The 17,761-nt window shown below is 37.4% G+C and overlaps 1 pseudogene; it reads left to right on the top strand.

Annotated features, from left to right (window-relative positions):
* The first annotated feature begins 12,333 nt into the window (after positions 1-12,333).
* Positions 12,334-12,440, top strand: LOC126620552 (small nucleolar RNA R71; annotated as a pseudogene).
* Positions 12,441-17,761: the final 5,321 nt, after the last annotated feature.

Genomic DNA, 17,761 nt, shown 5'->3' with positions numbered 1-17,761 from the left:
GTTTATATATTTTGTATTGAGATCATAGAGCCTTCCCGGCATGTATCCGTAGAAAGGAAAGCTATGAGGTGAAGCCTCAGTATGGACGGAGAGGGGTAAGACCCAATGGGGGCACATGCCCGCTCTCATCCCATTTTTTCTGCATTACAAATTATTCAATTAATCATTTCCATGTTTTTTGCTTTGCAGATTATTCAATTAATTGTATTTAAATAGTGAAAATCCTCTTTTAGTTTTTAAATGCGTCTCCCTCATGTATATTTTTCTCACGCACTAATGTCTAAACCTTGTTGAGTTGCATGTATTTGGTTAATTAGTATAAAGGAGCATTAGATTGTCAACAATTAAAGACAAAATTAGACAATAGAGTAATAAAATTAAGCATTTTGAAATTAATTTTTTCAGCATTTGTAAAAGAACTAGCTTTATTTGTCCAAAAAAAAAACTCAAATTTTTTAAGGTGCCCCTCATAGTTAAATTTCTAGCTTCGTTCATGAGCCTCAATACAAGAATTGTCGTATAACACAAAAACTTAAAAGAAAATCTGGTCTAGACTAATGACAAGGTTCGAAAGAGAGTTTAGGACGGATACATACCATCATCTAAAATAGCATGAGAGGGTGGAGAAAGCCGAGCATTTGTGATTCCAGAACTAGCTAGGTTTTGTACAGACTGCTTTAAATTGATACCCATTATAACGATGTACTGTTAAGCACATACCGCAGTTATAACGAAAATTATGACAAATTTTTCTTTTGTAATTTTCAAGTTGTTAAAAAAAACATGTAGATGGGTGAAAAAATGGGTAAACGGGTAAAAAAAATGATAAACGGTTATGGTTAAATAAGTAAACAGTTATGGTTAAATAGGTACACGATTATGGGAATGGGTATAATCGTTTATAAACGGTTTACCTAACCGGTAAACGGTTATACGGGTACGAACATAAACTGTTATAGGTAAATATCCGCGGTTACCCGCCCATCAACCGTTACTCATCCCTACTAGTATCTCAACATGTTCTCTCTTCATTCCCACCCCACACGATCTCACCCTTTCATATTTAATGTTTTATTAATGGGAGCTGATTTTCACACACCTTTTATAGCTTTTCTCACACCCGTCTTTGTTCTAGGCCATCAGATTGAATAAATTAAACGAAAACAACAAACATGATTAATCAGGGGTGTGTAGGAAGCTATAAAAGGTGTGTGTTTATCATTTCCCTTATTAATTTGCTTTCCATAACACCTCCCTTCTTTGAGGCGTCACATCATGGTGCTCCCTCCCTTTTTTATTTAATTTTTTTTTCTTAAATTGTTGTCCAAATGCGTTTTTTTCATGTTCAAATGCTTTTTACATCACATGTTTAACACTTTTATTTTGTTTTAAATTTACAATAAATTCATAAGATTTTTAAAAAATATTTTGTAAAGTTCCATGGAGTTGTAATTATTTAAACATTCATCTCATTCTATAAAAATTCACCAAAGCACAAAGATAGATAATAAATTTACTTTACATCTGTCTAGTCCTCCTAAGCTCCAGTCTGCTATCCGAATAATACCTAACGACTTTTATAACCATGAGAAAGTGTGTTTTCTTCAGTTTCATAAATAATTATAATTTTGCAATAGTTTCGGCAATAGTGTGAATTATTTTTGGTTCAAAACCATAATTAGTGTGAGTTATTTTGTTCTAATTTCAGAAATGATGTTTATTTTGTTATCATTCATAAATAGTGTGAGTTATTTTGGATCAATTTCAGAAATAGTGTGAGTTATTATATTGTAGTTCCTGAAATAGTGTGGTTCATATGTTGTAGTTCCAGAAAAAGTGTGGGTTTTTATGTTGTAGTTTCATAAATAATGTAGGTTATTTTGGTTCACTTTCAGAAATATTTTAGTTTATTATGTTATAGTTCTAGAAAAAAATGTGGGTTATTATGTTTGAGTTTCATAAATAGTGAAGTTGTTTTGGCTCACTTTCAGAAATATTGTGGGTTATTATGCTGTAGATCCATAAATAGTGTGTGTTATTATGCTGTAGTTTCAAAAATAGTGTATGTTATTTTGGTTCACTTTCAAAAATAGTGTGGGTGATTATAATGTAGTTTAAAAAATAGTATGGATTATTATGTTATAGTTCCAGCAATAGTGTAAGTTATTTTGTTTTACTTTCAGAAATAGTGTGAGTTATTTTGTTATAGATCTATAAATAGTGTGAGTGACACACCCTGATAGCGATTTTACCACTTGTAAAACAAAGGGTTAAACCATAGAAAATTCTTGCAAGAGAACAAGTGTTGTAGTATAGAATGACTCAAGCAAGGTCGATTTCCTCAGGGACTGGTATAAACAATTTATGAGCTTTTGTGTATTTAACTTAGTTAACTCTAAGAACTACACTAATTCAACAAAACTAAATAATATTGGATGTGACTTAAACAAATATCTAAAATGGGAATTGGTTTATAGAAATAATGATTCAACTAAACAAAACAAGTAAATGAGAAAATTCAAGATAAAATAAATGATTGAAGAAAAATAGATTGACAATATGCTAGAGTTCAACCTTTACCAACAACACTCCTACGTAGCTATTCCAATTGCTTAAATAATTGAAAACACACATGCTTTGAAGGTTGGATTTTCCTTGTGTATGTTTTACTTGTGACATTCAAGCTAAAACGCATACCACTACATGCAACTTATCCATGATATTTGGATTAAATATAAACATGAGTGATTCATTAATCTTGGTGAAAATCCTTTTGTTAAACCATATAATCCCTAAGAGCATGATATTTACCTTAGGAGAGTACAATCCTCAATCACAAGAAGCACAACCAATTTTAACGTGACATTCATTCAAAATTGCATCCGATAACTTTTCTAAGCATCTTAATGGTGATCAAGCATCAAGGTACATAGATAGTTTAATTCAGTGATTGAAAATATCAAAGCAAGCATGTAACAACACTTAAGCAATTGAAAAATAAAACTACGTATTCATGTTGAGGCTCATGGCCTCACTCTAGCATAATAAATTAGTTACACATAATTATGTTCATACATAAAAATTTATCCATAAAACAAAATAACAAAGAAAGAAAACACCCGTTTTTGGTTCCTCCTCTGCTCCTGACTTTTTTTCCTCTGCCTGCTGCCCTCTCCTTCTCTGCGTCTGCTGCGTGTCTTCCTCTTGCTGCACACTGTCTTCTCCGTCCGTGTCTCCCTCTGTCGCGTCAGTCTCCCCCCATTTCTTTCTGCACTCTACCTTCTGTCTTCTGCCTCCATTCCCCTCTATTTTTCTTTGCTTTTATCCCGTCAGTCTCCCTCTCTTTTCGTCCGTGTCTCTCCCACTTCTCTCTTATTATTCTTCTTTTTGTCAGTGTGCACTCCACTTCCTTCCTGCTTTCTTTTCTTTTATTCTTTCTGTCAGTGTGCCATCCTCTCTGTCTTTGTTTATGCTATGTCCCTCTCCCACTGTCTTTCTTTTTTTTCTTTTTTTCTTTTTTATTCCACCCGTGCTCTCCCCACTTAAGCCTTAAGATGTAGTGGTATTGTAGTGGTCTGCAACTTTGGATAAGGATAATTGAAACCGGTATATTCTGGACCCATCTGCACATAATAACAGACTGGATTAGGTTCAATTAGACAAAACACAAAGTGTCCTGTCTCTTTCTTTTTATTTTTCTCCACTTTGCTTGAAATTAATCTTAAAGCAAATTTAATTGCACACTAACACAAGGTAAGGTAAAATGCCACCATTTTAACACAAAAACATAACAAAGACTTTAGAAATGGATGGTATAAATGCATGAAATATATGAGTGATCAAATACCCCCAAACTCGCATTTTTGCTAGTCCTCTAGTAAAACAAAACACAAAACAAAACCACTCATCTAAAACTAGACTCAACAACTTAATAGCCAACTTCTAAATTTCGATTTCAGAGATAAGTGCTAATCATGATACAAACAACCAAGAACTAATCAAGAGCTCAAAACATCATCCAATAATTAACCAAATTTCCTTCAAACAAAACGTTGAAATGCCATGTGTGAGCTAGCCATGTCAATGCAATTCCAAACTCCTTTAAATCATCATATGCAAACATGTGAGCTTCTCACAAGACATACGCTCATTCACTCATAAGTTTTGGTTAATGTGTTTCACTCAAGTGATCTCATTGTACATGCCACCATAAGCTTGATTGTCCACCTAACTCGCTTATCAATATTTAAGTAATACCTTGGATCAATAGGACTTTATTACGGTTGTAATGGGGCTAAAGGTGATAGGCTAATGAAAGAAAGGATATGGAAATCAAAAATTTTGAGAAAGTACACTTTGGTAATTTTCCAACACCTCAATATCACACCACCTCAAATTGAAAGCAAAATAATAAAACCTCGAGCACCTGTTACTCCCCAAATTCAACTTCAAAAGGAAGTTTATACTATGCAGACACATTTTTAACAAATCAACACTCTCCAATTTTCTTATATTTCGTTTTTTCTTTTTTCTTTTTTTTTTCTTTTTTTTTAATTTTTTAATTTTTAATTTTTTATGAAAGAAACAAATCTGCAAAAGCTACATCACCCATCAAATTCACATTTCATTGTAATACACATGCTTTCATCCATCTTTCTACATAAATGAAACCCCCAAGAGCACAACCCATGTAATACTTTCTCAAAACAATAAGGAATCGATTTCTGTGTATGGGCTCAACTCCAATATTGGAGCAAGGTAAACAGATGTGGCTAACAAAGAAATGGCTTAGTTAAAGGCTCAACGGGCTACTACGGATAAACATAGCATATAAGGTAGGCATGAAAGGCTCAAACGATCCAAAGATGGCTTATATCACTTCCAAGTTATTACATGAATTGATTAATGAATCGAGTAGTATAAAGCAAGTTCTAGAGATACATGTACAGTGAGATCATACGCACAAGAAGGAATGAGATTGATGCATAATGGTTCATTCATGTATAGGCTCAAAAACTCACAAGGTTTACATAATCTCACATGATTCACATATGAAACGCTAAATTATGCTCAAGTTTCACATTGACAAGACTAGGCACATTTATTTTTCAAGTTTATTTCTGGAAATCACAGTTAACACAAAGACAACGAAAAGAACTTAGACTTCTTGAAAGTAAGAAGGAAATTAAAATCAAATCTCATCATTGAATTGAGAAGTAGCTACAAACAACAATAAAAATGCAAAAACTTTTTTATTTTATTTTATTTTATTTTTTATTATTATTTTTTTTTTGAAAGAGAAATAAACTAACAAAATATATTTCCACCCCTAAACTTAATTATAGCATTGTCCCCAATGATAATGAAAGGAATTTTTGAACAATAAGACATAAAAATGGAAGGAAAGAAATATAAAATGAAATAAAGACACATAAAGAAAAGGAAAGAACACACCAATTTGTGTAGGCGAGGAGAGCAAATGTGTGAGTCATTCTTCTCTGCTTGTTTCTTCTGCATCGCGGGCTGGCACAAGGTAGCTGTGTTGGTCTGTTTCTTTCTTCAATCTTTCCAAGTGCCCACCTCTTGCTTTCTTTCTCCTTGTCCCTAGCTGAGGATGAATTGGTAAATTGTCTCCACATGCTTCGAGGCATCATTTTCACTTCCCTTATTTGTTCCCTAGGCAGATGTGGTAGACGAAGCGGAAGCATAAAAGGATGAAGATGAGTACTCGAGAGCAAGGCTAGGTAAGCAATCAGGAAGGGGTTCCAGGCAGTTGGCTCCAGATCGGAAGATTGATACCAAGTGCTGGCTGATTACTCTCTTTCTCCTTGTCGTAAAACAAAGACAAGGAGAAGGACAGGGAGAAAGCATGATATGAGATACTCTTGCTTTCAACCTTCATGATATGAAATACTTTTGCTTTGGATGGGTTGTTTTCAGAGGTACCCCAAGGAATAAGGAACACTGAGTGACTCGAGAGGGTGTGTTGGAAAGGCATTCTCTGAGAAGAAGAAGGTTATGTATGTCTGCCTTGCCATGGAGGGTGAAGGTCAACATTTATAGGAAATAATAACTGGTACTGTTCTTTCACTTTTGTCGGCAACCGTTGGATGATTGAACAGTAAACTTCACGTGCCTTCTACTTTACCAGAAATCGTCGACAGACTGCCCGTGATTTCCGTAAGCTGAGTGTGCATGTGACAGATGCTGACACGTCTGGAAAAGCAGATGCCTCTCCGATTTCTGAGCTTGCCTCTTCAATTTCTGAGCTTGCCTCTTCGATCTCTGAAATCCGTCGAGTGCAGAGGTTGCATGTGACGAGTGCGGACAAATCTGGAAAAGAAGATTGGCCGTGGTTTCTAAGCAAGCCCAACTTTTGAGAAAGCGAATGCCTCTTTGATTTTTTTAGTTGGCCTCTTCGATATCTGGAATTGCCTCTTCGATCTCTGAAATCCCATCGCGTGCTGATTTTTATAGAGGTATGCAGGACGTTCAAAGCACACTTGAATTTCTGCCTGTAAAAACTCCCTCTTTGCATTTCTACGATCTTGACTTGTCCGACCTCTGCTTTCCTTAACACCTCTGAAAAATGTTTGGCCCTTCCGACCGTCGTTTTGACTTGAACCTTGGTGAAGAGGCAGCTCCGCCTTCTCCATACAACATATGGCGCCCATCTTTCATATCCCCTACTGGTCCCCTTACCGTTGGGGATTCGGTGATGAAGAATGATATGATAGCTGCGGTGGTGGCTAGGAACCTTGTCACCCCCAAAGATAACAAATTACTTGCCAAACGGTCTGATGAGTTGGCTGTTAAGGAATCTCTGGCTCTCAGTGTGCAGTGTGCAGGTTCCGTGTCCAATATGGCCCAACGCCTATTTGCCCGAACCCGTCAAGTTGAATCGTTGGCGGCTGAAGTGATAAGTCTCAAACAGGAGATTAGAGGGCTCAAGCATGAGAATAAACAATTGCACAGGCTCGCACATAACTATGTCACAAACATGAAGAGGAAAATTGACCAGATGCAGGAATCTGATGGTCAGATTTTACTTGATCATCAGCGGTTTGTAGGTTTGTTCCAACAGCATTTGCCTTCGTCTTCTGGGGCTGTACCGCGTAGTGAAGCTCCAAATTATCAACCTCTGATGCCTCCTCCTTCTGGGGCTCCGCCGACTGCTGAAGCTCTGCCGACTACTGAGACTTCTCCTAAGCAGCCTTTGTGAAGGCTCATTCTTGTATTTATCTGTTTAATGTTCCTTTCGTTTTTATGAATGAAAAAAATACCTTGCAAGAAGTTGTGGTAGAGATTGCAAAATCATTACCTGCATAAAGGAACAAAAGTAGGACTTAAACACACAAACCAGAAAACAAGAGAAAAACAGAACAAGTACATTTAAAATTATTCAAAATAAAGATGAAAGATAGAAAGCTTGGGTTGCCTCCCAAGAAGCGCTTTAGTTACTGTCTAGAGCTAGACATTCTGTTGGCAGTTGATTCAAATAACAGGTTCCTTCAAAGTGATGGAATCCTTAGCAAGATCATATGGAGACTCTTTGTATAACTTCAAGCGATGTCCATTAACTTTGAAGACAAAATCAGTTTGCATGTTTTGGATATCCACAGCCCCATGAAGATGGACCTGTACAACATGATATGGAACATTCCAACGTGATTTGAGCTTTCCTGGAAATAGTTTCAATCTTGAATTAAAAAGTAAAACCTTTTGACCTGGTTGAAACTCTTTACGCAGGATGTGAGCATCATGAAATTTCTTGGTCTTATCCTTGTAAATCTTTGCATTCTCATAAGCATCATTCCTTATTTCTTCCAGTTCATTCAACTGCAGCTTCTGCTTCTCTCCCGCTGCTTGGTAGTCAAAATTGAGGTGCTTAATAGCCCAATATGCTTTGTGCTCAAGTTCCATAGGCAGATGGCAAGCTTTCCCATACACCAAACGAAAAGGAGACATCCCAATTGGTGTCTTATAAGCTGTCCTATATGCCCACAAAGCATCAGTAAGCTTTAAACTCCAATCCTTTCGAGATGAACTGACCGTTTTCTCAAGAATCCTCTTGAGCTCCCGATTAGATACTTCAACTTGTCCAGATGTCTGTGGATGGTATGGAGTGGCTATGTGATGGTGAATATGATACTTGGCACAAAGGGAAGCCATGGTGCGGTTTAAGAAATGCGTACCTTCGTCACTGATGATAGCACGAGGTACTCCAAATCGGGGAAAAATAGTATTCTACAAGAAACCTAACACCACAGAACTTTTGCATGTTGGAGAAGCTATTGCCTCCACCCACTTAGATACATAATCAATCGCCACCAAGATGTAGAGATTGCCATGTGAAGAAGGGAAAGGTCCCATGAAGTCTATACCCCAAACATCAAATAATTCAATCACCAAAATACTTTGTTGGGGCATCTCATTTCTCTGAGAAAGATTTCCAACTCGTTGACACTTATCACAAGCCTGGCAGCATATGTATGCATCTTTGAATAAAGATGGCCAAAAGAAACCACTCTGTAAGATCTTGGCCGCTGTCCTTCTTGGTCCAAAATGACCACCACATGCATAATGGTGAGCAAACTTCAAAATGCTTTCTTGTTCTTCTAAGGGGACACACCGACGAATGATTTGATCTTGGCAATGCTTGAAAAGGTATGGCTCATCCCAAAAGTAGTGTTTTACAGTGGAGAGGAACTTCTTCCTTTGTTGGTAGCTGAACTCTGATGGTATTTCTCCAGATGCCAAATAATTTGCGATGTCAGCATACCATGGTACTTGATGAGTAACTGCTAGAAGTTGCTCGTCTGGAAAGCTCTCTTGCAGGGGCAATGAATATGCCTCATCAGTGCTTGCATTTACTAATCTTGAGAGATGATCCGCCACAACATTCTCACGTCCCTTTTTATCTAGGATCTCCAAATCAAACTCTTGCAAGAGAAGGACCCATCGAATCAATCGTGGTTTGGCCTCTTTTTTAGACAATAAGTACTTGAGAGCAGAATGATCAGAATACACAACGACTTTTGCACCAATTAAGTACGATCAAAACTTTTCAAGAGTAAATACCACTGCAAGTAATTCTTTTTCCGTCGTGGCATAATTCAGCTGAGCATCATTCAAAGTGCGGCTGGCATAATATATAACATAGGGGAGCTTGTCACGTCGCTGACCAAGAACAGCACCCACAACATAATCGGAAGCATCGCACATGAGCTCAAAAGGAAGGGTCCAATCTGGAGCTGTTATAATTGGGGCTGATGTGAGAAGATCCTTCAATTTGTTGAAAGCATCATGACAATCTGCATTAAAATCAAAACAAGCATCTTTAGCAAGTAAATTACAAAGAGGACGACTAATTTTGGAAAAATCTTTAATGAATCTTCGATAAAAAACCAGCATGTCCCAAGAAAGATCTCACATTCTTCACAGAAGTTGGTGGTGGTAATTTGGCGATCACCTCAATCTTTGCCTTGTCGACCTCTATTCCTTTGCTTGAAATTAGATGTCCTAGCACAATGCCATGCTTAACCGTAAAATGGCATTTCTCCCAATTTAACACAAGATTAATCTCCCTGCATCTTTCCAAAACCAAAGACAAGTTATCCAAACATATATCGAAAGAATTACCAAAAACAGAAAAGTCATCCATAAAAACCTCAACAATATTTTCAACCATTCCAGAAAAAATACTCATCATTCATCGTTGGAAAGTGGTAGGGGCATTGCACAATCCAAATGGCATTCGTCTGTATGCAAATGTACCAAAAGGGCATGTAAACGTTGTCTTCTCTTGATCTTCAGGGGAAATTGGAATTTGGTTGTATCTTGAATAACCATCTAAGAAACAATAGAAAGAATGACCAGCTAGTCTCTTGAGCATCTGATCAATGAATGGCAGCGGAAAATGATCCTTTATAGTGCTGTTATTGGGCTTTCTATAGTCAATACACATTCGCCATCCGGTGGTCATCCTTGTAGGCACAAGCTCGTTGTTATCATTCTTCACGACAGTAATACCAGCTTTCTTTGGAACCACCTGAGTCGGGCTCACCCATTTACTATCCGAGATTGGATAAATAATACCTGCATCAAGCATCTTCATCACCTCAACTCTTACAACTTCCTTCATGATCGGATTTAGACGTCTTTGAGCTTCAACAATTCGTTTAGTCCTAACTTCCATAAAAATTCTATGCATGCACAAAGCTAGACTAATGCCCTTTATGTCAGCAAGTGTCCACCCCAGAGCATCTTGATACTTGCGAAGAACTCTTAGTAATTTTTCTTCCTCCGTGTCATTAAGATCAGCAGCAATAATAACAGGCAAGGTCTCGCTCACCCGGAGATGAGCATACTTGAGGTGGCTCGGCAGTAGCTTGAGCTCTAACTTCGGAGCTTGCTCACTTGAAGGAAAAAGGGGCTGCTTAGGCACTCCAAGGCTTTCATAAACATGTCGCCACTTTGGATTATGAATTGGTGTACTATCCAATGCAGCGATGACGTCCACCACATTTTCTTCCATAGATAAAGTAGCATCATGGTTGGTGAGGCAAGTTAACAACTCATCATTAGATGATCGTGAGGCAAAGTTTGCATGCACAATCCCATCCACAACATCAACACGAAAACACTCTTCAGGTTCGAAAGGACGCTTGACAGCTTCAAAGAGTTTGAATACAATTGACTCTCCTTGCACTCTTAAGGTTAAAGTACCTGCTTCCACATCAATAAGTGTCCGGGCGGTGGCCATGAACGGTCGGCCTAAAATGAGAGGCACTTCCTTGTCTTCCTCCATGTCAAGTACAATGAAATCAGCTGGGAGATAGAATTTATCCACTTTAATAATCACATCTTCCAGAATACCCAAAGGATATGTCACAGACCTATCTGCCAATTGAAGACTCACATATGTGGGCTTGAGTTCTCCTTCACCTAATTTTTGAAAAACAGAATAAGGCATAAGGTTAACACTTGCTCCTAAATCAATCAATACTTTATGAAAATCAAGACTACCAATAATACAAGAGATAGTGAAACTCCCCGGATCTTTCTTCTTGGGTGGTAGCTTATGTAAGAGGACAGCACTGCATTGCTCAGTTAAAATCACCTTTTCGTATTCCAAGAACTTTTTCTTTCTAGAACATAGCTCATTCAGAAATTTGGCATATGATGGGATCTGTTTAATAGTATCTAATAGAGGCAAATTAATTTGAACCTTAGCCAACGTCTTCATGAATTCAATGCATTGTTGATCCTTGGAACGTTGTTGCTGCCTTTGTGGAAATGGCAGAGGTGGCTTGTATGGTGGCTTGTCAGAAGGTGCAAATAAACTACCAAGGCCTTTTTCCTTGTTTGCATCAGAGTTGGGTCGAGATTGCACTTTGTCACTTGCATTTGGATCTGGAATACCTGTTACAGAAATAGCCTCTAACCGAGACTTTGCAGCTAACGGTGCACTTTCAGTAAACTCTTCTTCTTCCACTTCGGCTTCATGGTGCACCACTTCTCTGTTGTCATAACTCTTGCCACTTCTCAATGTCCGTATTACTTTGCAATGCTCCATCCCTCTTGGATTTTGCTCAGATTGGCTCGGGAACTTTCCTTTCTCTATTTCATTAAACATGGTAGCAAGCTGTCCAACTTGAGTCTCCAAATTCCCTACTGATGCCGTCAGATTCTGAATGCTAGTTTGTGTGGATTGGACAAAATTGTTGGTGGTATTAGAGAGAGCAGACATATGTTGAGCTAGCTGTGACATTTGATCTTCAAGAGATGGTTTCTTAGTCTCACTAATTGATTGGTAAGACTATTGGTATTGACGTGGCTGTTGGTTGCCACCCCAACTGAGATTGGGATGGTTCTTCCACCCAGGATTATATGTATTGGAATAAGGGTCACTTCTGGGTCTAATGAAATTATTCACCATATTCACATGCTCTTGCACAAGCTCAGGATAGCTATCCTTGTTGGGGGCATTGAGTGATGTCATGAGTTGTCTCACTACAAATGATGCAAGCTTCCTGGGCATTGGGCATGGAAGAGACCTGCATTAAGGCAGCAAACTTAGCATTAAAATTCTTTTCCATTTTAGCAATTTGAGCAGAAACATTAGGAGAACTTTGAGAAATCTCAAAAACTCCCCTCTTTTGTGTTTGTTCTTCTGTCCATTGTTGGGATTCAGAAGCCATCATATCAAACAACTCAAATGCTTCCCTTGCAGATTTTGACATTAACGACCCTCCAGCAGATGCATTCACTTGACTTTTGGTGGTGGCATTGAGACCATCATAAAATATGTTCATTTCAAGGTTAGAATCAAACCCAGCATGAGGACATTTTGTGTACATCTCATTATACCTTTCCCAAGCTTCATGGAAAGACTCGTTTGGTTTTTGAGCGAAAACCAATATCTCTTTCTTAAGTGCAAGAGTCTTGGAAGAAGGAAAAAATTTATTGAGAAATTTTTCTTGCAATTTTATCCATGTTGTAATGTTATTGGCAGGCAGAGAATGCAGCCACGCCTTGGCTTTGTCCTTCAAAGAGAACGGGAACAAGCGTAACTTGATAGCTTCAGAAGAGAAACCTCTGATTATGGTGTTGTCACATGCCTCAATAAAATCAACCAAATGCATGTTGGGATCACTGTTTGGCAACCCATGAAAGGATGGCAATATGTTGAGGATGTGAGGTTTGATTTCAAAGGTTGTCCCATCTTCCACATCTGGATATATAATGCACCTTGGCACTGCATTGATTCTCGCTGCCAATGAATTCCTTAAAGGTTGACCTGCTGCAGGTAAGGCTAGGGCCATGTGTGCAACTGGTGTCAAAGGTTGGAAAATAGATGTGCTGCTCTCAGGATCACGGAACAAATCCTTAAGAAAAGTATCACCAATGTTGGAATCTTGTGCTAAATATTTTTCTCTAGCTAACTTCCTTGCACTTCTCTCTGGTTCAGGGTCGTAAGGAATAAACACTTGATTCTTGGACCTTGTTCCAATCACCATATACTACACCTGAACAAACAACAGAAATATTAAGCCATAATAAAAATAAAAGTAAAATAAAATAAAATAAAACTTAACAGAAACTAACTAAACAACAAAAAGAAAAAGAAAGTAAGTAAACCTAGATGAATTAAAAACACAATTTATGCAAATTGGCAACCACTAGTTAATTAAACGAAGACAAAAATCTCACACCACACATCCACTGCACTTAAGCAAAGATCAAAACTCAACTAAACTAATTGCTGTTTTATTTTTATTTTTTTTTAATTAATTTAATAATACGTGATTTAGAACAGAAATTTGTGAAGGGGATACATAAACAGATTTCTAACGCAAATATACAACATTATTACGGTACCAAAGTTAAATTCACCATTAATGGGCTTAATCAAAGAGGATTCTTTCAATTTTTTTTAATGATTAATAAAAATAAGACATAAACATAAGCATAAGAAAAATAAACACAAAAGCTCGGGAACTGTTGGCACAGTCCCCGGCAACGGCGCCAATTTCTTGATAGCGATTTTACCACTTGTAAAACAAAGGGTTAAACCATAGAAAATTCTTGCAAGAGAACAAGTGTTGTAGTATAGAATGGCTCAAGCAAGGTCGATTTCCTCAGGGACTGGTATAAACAATTTATGAGCTTTTGTGTATTTAACTTAGTTAACTCTAAGAACTACACTAATTCAACAAAACTAAATAATATTGGATGTGACTTAAACAAATATCTAAAATGGGAATTGGTTTATAGAAATAATGATTCAACTAAACAAAACAAGTAAATGAGAAAATTCAAGATAAAATAAATGATTGAAGAAAAATAGATTGACAATATGCTAGAGTTCAACCTTTACCAACAACACTCCTACGTAGCTATTCCAATTGCTTAAATAATTGAAAACACACATGCTTTGAAGGTTGGATTTTCCTTGTGTATGTTTTACTTGTGACATTCAAGCTAAAACGCATACCACTACATGCAACTTATCCATGACATTTGGATTAAATATAAACATGAGTGATTCATTAATCTTGGTGAAAATCCTTTTGTTAAACCATATAATCCCTAAGAGCATGATATTTACCTTAGGAGAGTACAATCCTCAATCACAAGAAGCACAACCAATTTTAACATGACATTCATTCAAAATTGCATCCGATAACTTTTCTAAGCATCCTAATGGTGATCAAGCATCAAGGTACATAGATAGTTTAATTCAGTGATTGAAAATATCAAAGCAAGCATGTAACAACACTTAAGCAATTGAAAAATAAAACTACGTATTCATGTTGCGGCTCATGGCCTCACTCTAGCATAATAAATTAGTTACACATAATTATGTTCATACATAAAAATTTATCCATAAAACAAAATAACAAAGAAAGAAAACACCCGTTTTTGGTTCCTCCTCTGCTCTTGACTTCTTTTCCTCTGCCTGCTGCCCTCTCCTTCTCTACGTCTGCTGCGTGTCTTCCTCTTACTGCACACTGTCTTCTCCGTCCGTGTCTCCCTCTGTCGCGTCAGTCTCCCCCCATTTCTTTCTGCGCTCTACCTTCTGTCTTCTGCCTTTGTTCCCCTTTCTTTTTCTTTGCTTTTATCCCGTCAGTCTCCCTCTCTTTTCGTCCGTGTCTCTCCCACTTCTCTCTTATTATTCTTCTTTTTATCAGTGTGCACTCCACTTCCTTCCTGCTTTCTTTTCTTTTATTCTTTCTGTCAGTGTGCCATCCTCTCTGTCTTTGTTTATGACGTGTCCCTCTCCCACTGTCTTTCTTTTTTTTCTTTTTTTTTATTCCCCCCGTGCTCTCCCCACTTAAGCCTTAAGATGTAGTGGTATTGTAGTGGTCTGCAACTTTGGATAAGGATAATTGAAACCGGTATATTCTGGACCCATCTGCACATAATAACGGATTGGATTAGGTTCAATTAGACAAAACACAAAGTGTCCTGTCTCTTTCTTTTTATTTTTCTCCACTTTGCTTGAAATTAATCTTAAAGCAAATTTAATTGCACACTAACACAAGGTAAGGTAAAATGCCACCATTTTAACACAAAAACATAACAAAGACTTTAGAAATGGATGGTATAAATGCATGAAATATATGAGTGATCACACCCCAACCCGGAATGTCCACTAGGACTCTGAGTCGAGCTGTGCTGGTCGACACCTGGAAGGTGACAAAGCCATAAAGTGTGATGATGTGGAAAAATTGTGAACAAATTTAAACATAAGAGTGCCTAAATACCAGAATGCACTGGTGAGCAGTTATGAACCTACTTCACACGTGACGTTAGAGTATAAGCAAGTACAGAAGAGTGAAGAATCGTACCCTCAAAACAATCTCCAATACTCAGGATTTCCACGAATCTTCGACGATAAGAAAGCTCAGTTAATAAAACCTAGAGGGTGAAGACAAGACAAGGGTGAGTGGCCATGTAATAAAATTTTAATAGAAACCATATCAAACATTACAACCCCTCGCTACAACACCTGTATAATTTCAAAAAATCATAATATACCACAACACAACATCTCATCAATAATATCAATTAATCATGCGATTAATAACTCATACTAGTACGCAAGTCGGAGTCACCTAGGGTGACTTGTACAACTTGCCCATATCTTATCACATATACTAGTTCATTACATATTTTATCACATATACTAGCTCATCACATATTCATTACATATGCTAGCTCATCACATTTTCATTACATATGCTAGCTCGTCTCATATTCCATTACATATGCTAGCTCATCACATTTTCATTACATATGCTAGCTCATCACATTTTCATGACATATGCTAGCTCATCTCATATTCATCACATATGCTAGCTCATCTCATGTTCATCACATATGCTAGCTCATCACATTTTCATCACATATGCTAGCTCGTCACATTTTCATCACGTATGCTAGCTCGTCACATTTTCATCACATATGCTAGCTCATCACATTTTCATTACATATGCTAGCTCATCTCATATTCATTACATATGCTGGCTCATCACATTTTCATCATATATGCTAGCTCGTCACATATTCATTACATATCTCATCAATCATGGCTAGCATATAAGTCGGAGTCACCTCTAGTGACCTATACGATTGTACTCATATCTCATTAATCATTGCTAACACATAAGACAGAGTCATCTCTAGTGACTTGTACGGCACTACGCCTGCACACGAGTCAGAACCACAGTGGTGGTCTGTACGACAGGACTGAGTGTAAATGAATACGCTTAAGTGCTACGATCACGTGAAGAGTCACATACGAGTCAGAACCACCTATAGTGGTCTGTATGACAGGCCTGTGCACTTACCTTGAATTCAAGGTGAGCGTATGGTGCATGAGGTTAACATTATGTGAAGGACTGTGCCTTGGCCACGGGCGGAAGCACTAACACCGGGGTGCAGGTTTATGAGCTTAATTGCATTTAATACGACATGTACGACTCATAAGCAACCTGTACGACAATGCCAGAGTTGCTTATTATTGCAACCTGTACGACAGTGTCGGAGTTGCTTAAAACATAAATGTAGTCATACCATAACCCCATCAATTCAACTAATACCGTATACTTACCTGAACTTACCTGTGTTTACCTTTGCACTTCAGAGCGTTCACAATAATTATGTGCAAGGAATATACATATGGATATACCAGAATGTAAGTCTGAACTTTAACCATATCATAGTATTTCCAGATATATAAACATATAAACGAATGGCCTAGAATGCATAAACTGTAATGCCCCATTCCCAAACTATTTATTTTTTAGAGTAATCATCGATGATAAGCCTAATTAAACACTAGATAATTTAACTATCAATTAATTCCCTTTCCTTACTTCAATTTCTTGATTATTCACGCAATGATTTATGATCAACATTTAGCCACTAAAACATAGGGTCAAATCTTATAATCTTTCCACCAATGTCCCTCAAACTACTCAATTTCCCAAACTAGACTATTGTCTCAATTATTCGTTCTCATTTATTATATGGCTGCATCTAACGACTCGTTAGATTGCCTACGTACCCTAAGCAGGGATCAAGCCATTCGTAGTTCACATTAATTTTTCAAAGCATTCGTAGTAATTATAAGCAATAATCAATTTATAAAAATTTATGGAATTATCAATCATATGTGTGTGTGTGTGTGTGTGTGTGTGTGTGTGTGTGTATACAGTAGAAGAGAAAAGACCCACTCACCTGAGGTCCGCGCTACGATTTCCTAGCATGCATATCGAGACATCACGAACCATCGTCGCCTATAACCAATTATCGAATCACATCTCAAAGTTCTAACCAATAAAATACATAATTTACATAAAACATATCCTCAAGGACCTTCAAGAATAATTTGAGACCTATTGACCAAGAGTCAACCATCCGTCGAAGATCGACGGTTGGATCCACAACCTTGTGTAATCCGATCTGGAAGATCCGCACATCAGATTTCCACTCCGCAATTCCAAAGATACAGATTATGCTTCTAGAATAACATACTAAAATTTCATTAATATCCAACGGTCGGATCTCCGTCAATTGCCCAAAACTAAGTGACGGTTAACATTTATATTATAAACTTACAAATACAATTCAGGAAGATACGTATGTCAGATTCCCGATCTGTAAGTTCCCGATCCGTAAGTTCCTATGATCCTCAAATATAATGCACCATAATGTATTAAAGTTTGGTGACGATCCAACGGTCGGATCG

The sequence above is a fragment of the Malus sylvestris genome, chromosome 4 (genome assembly GCF_916048215.2).
Source record: "Malus sylvestris chromosome 4, drMalSylv7.2, whole genome shotgun sequence".
In the NCBI taxonomy this organism is placed as follows: domain Eukaryota; kingdom Viridiplantae; phylum Streptophyta; class Magnoliopsida; order Rosales; family Rosaceae; genus Malus; species Malus sylvestris.
Note: the sequence above shows the minus strand (reverse complement) of the source record. Positions and strands in the feature narration are given on the sequence as shown.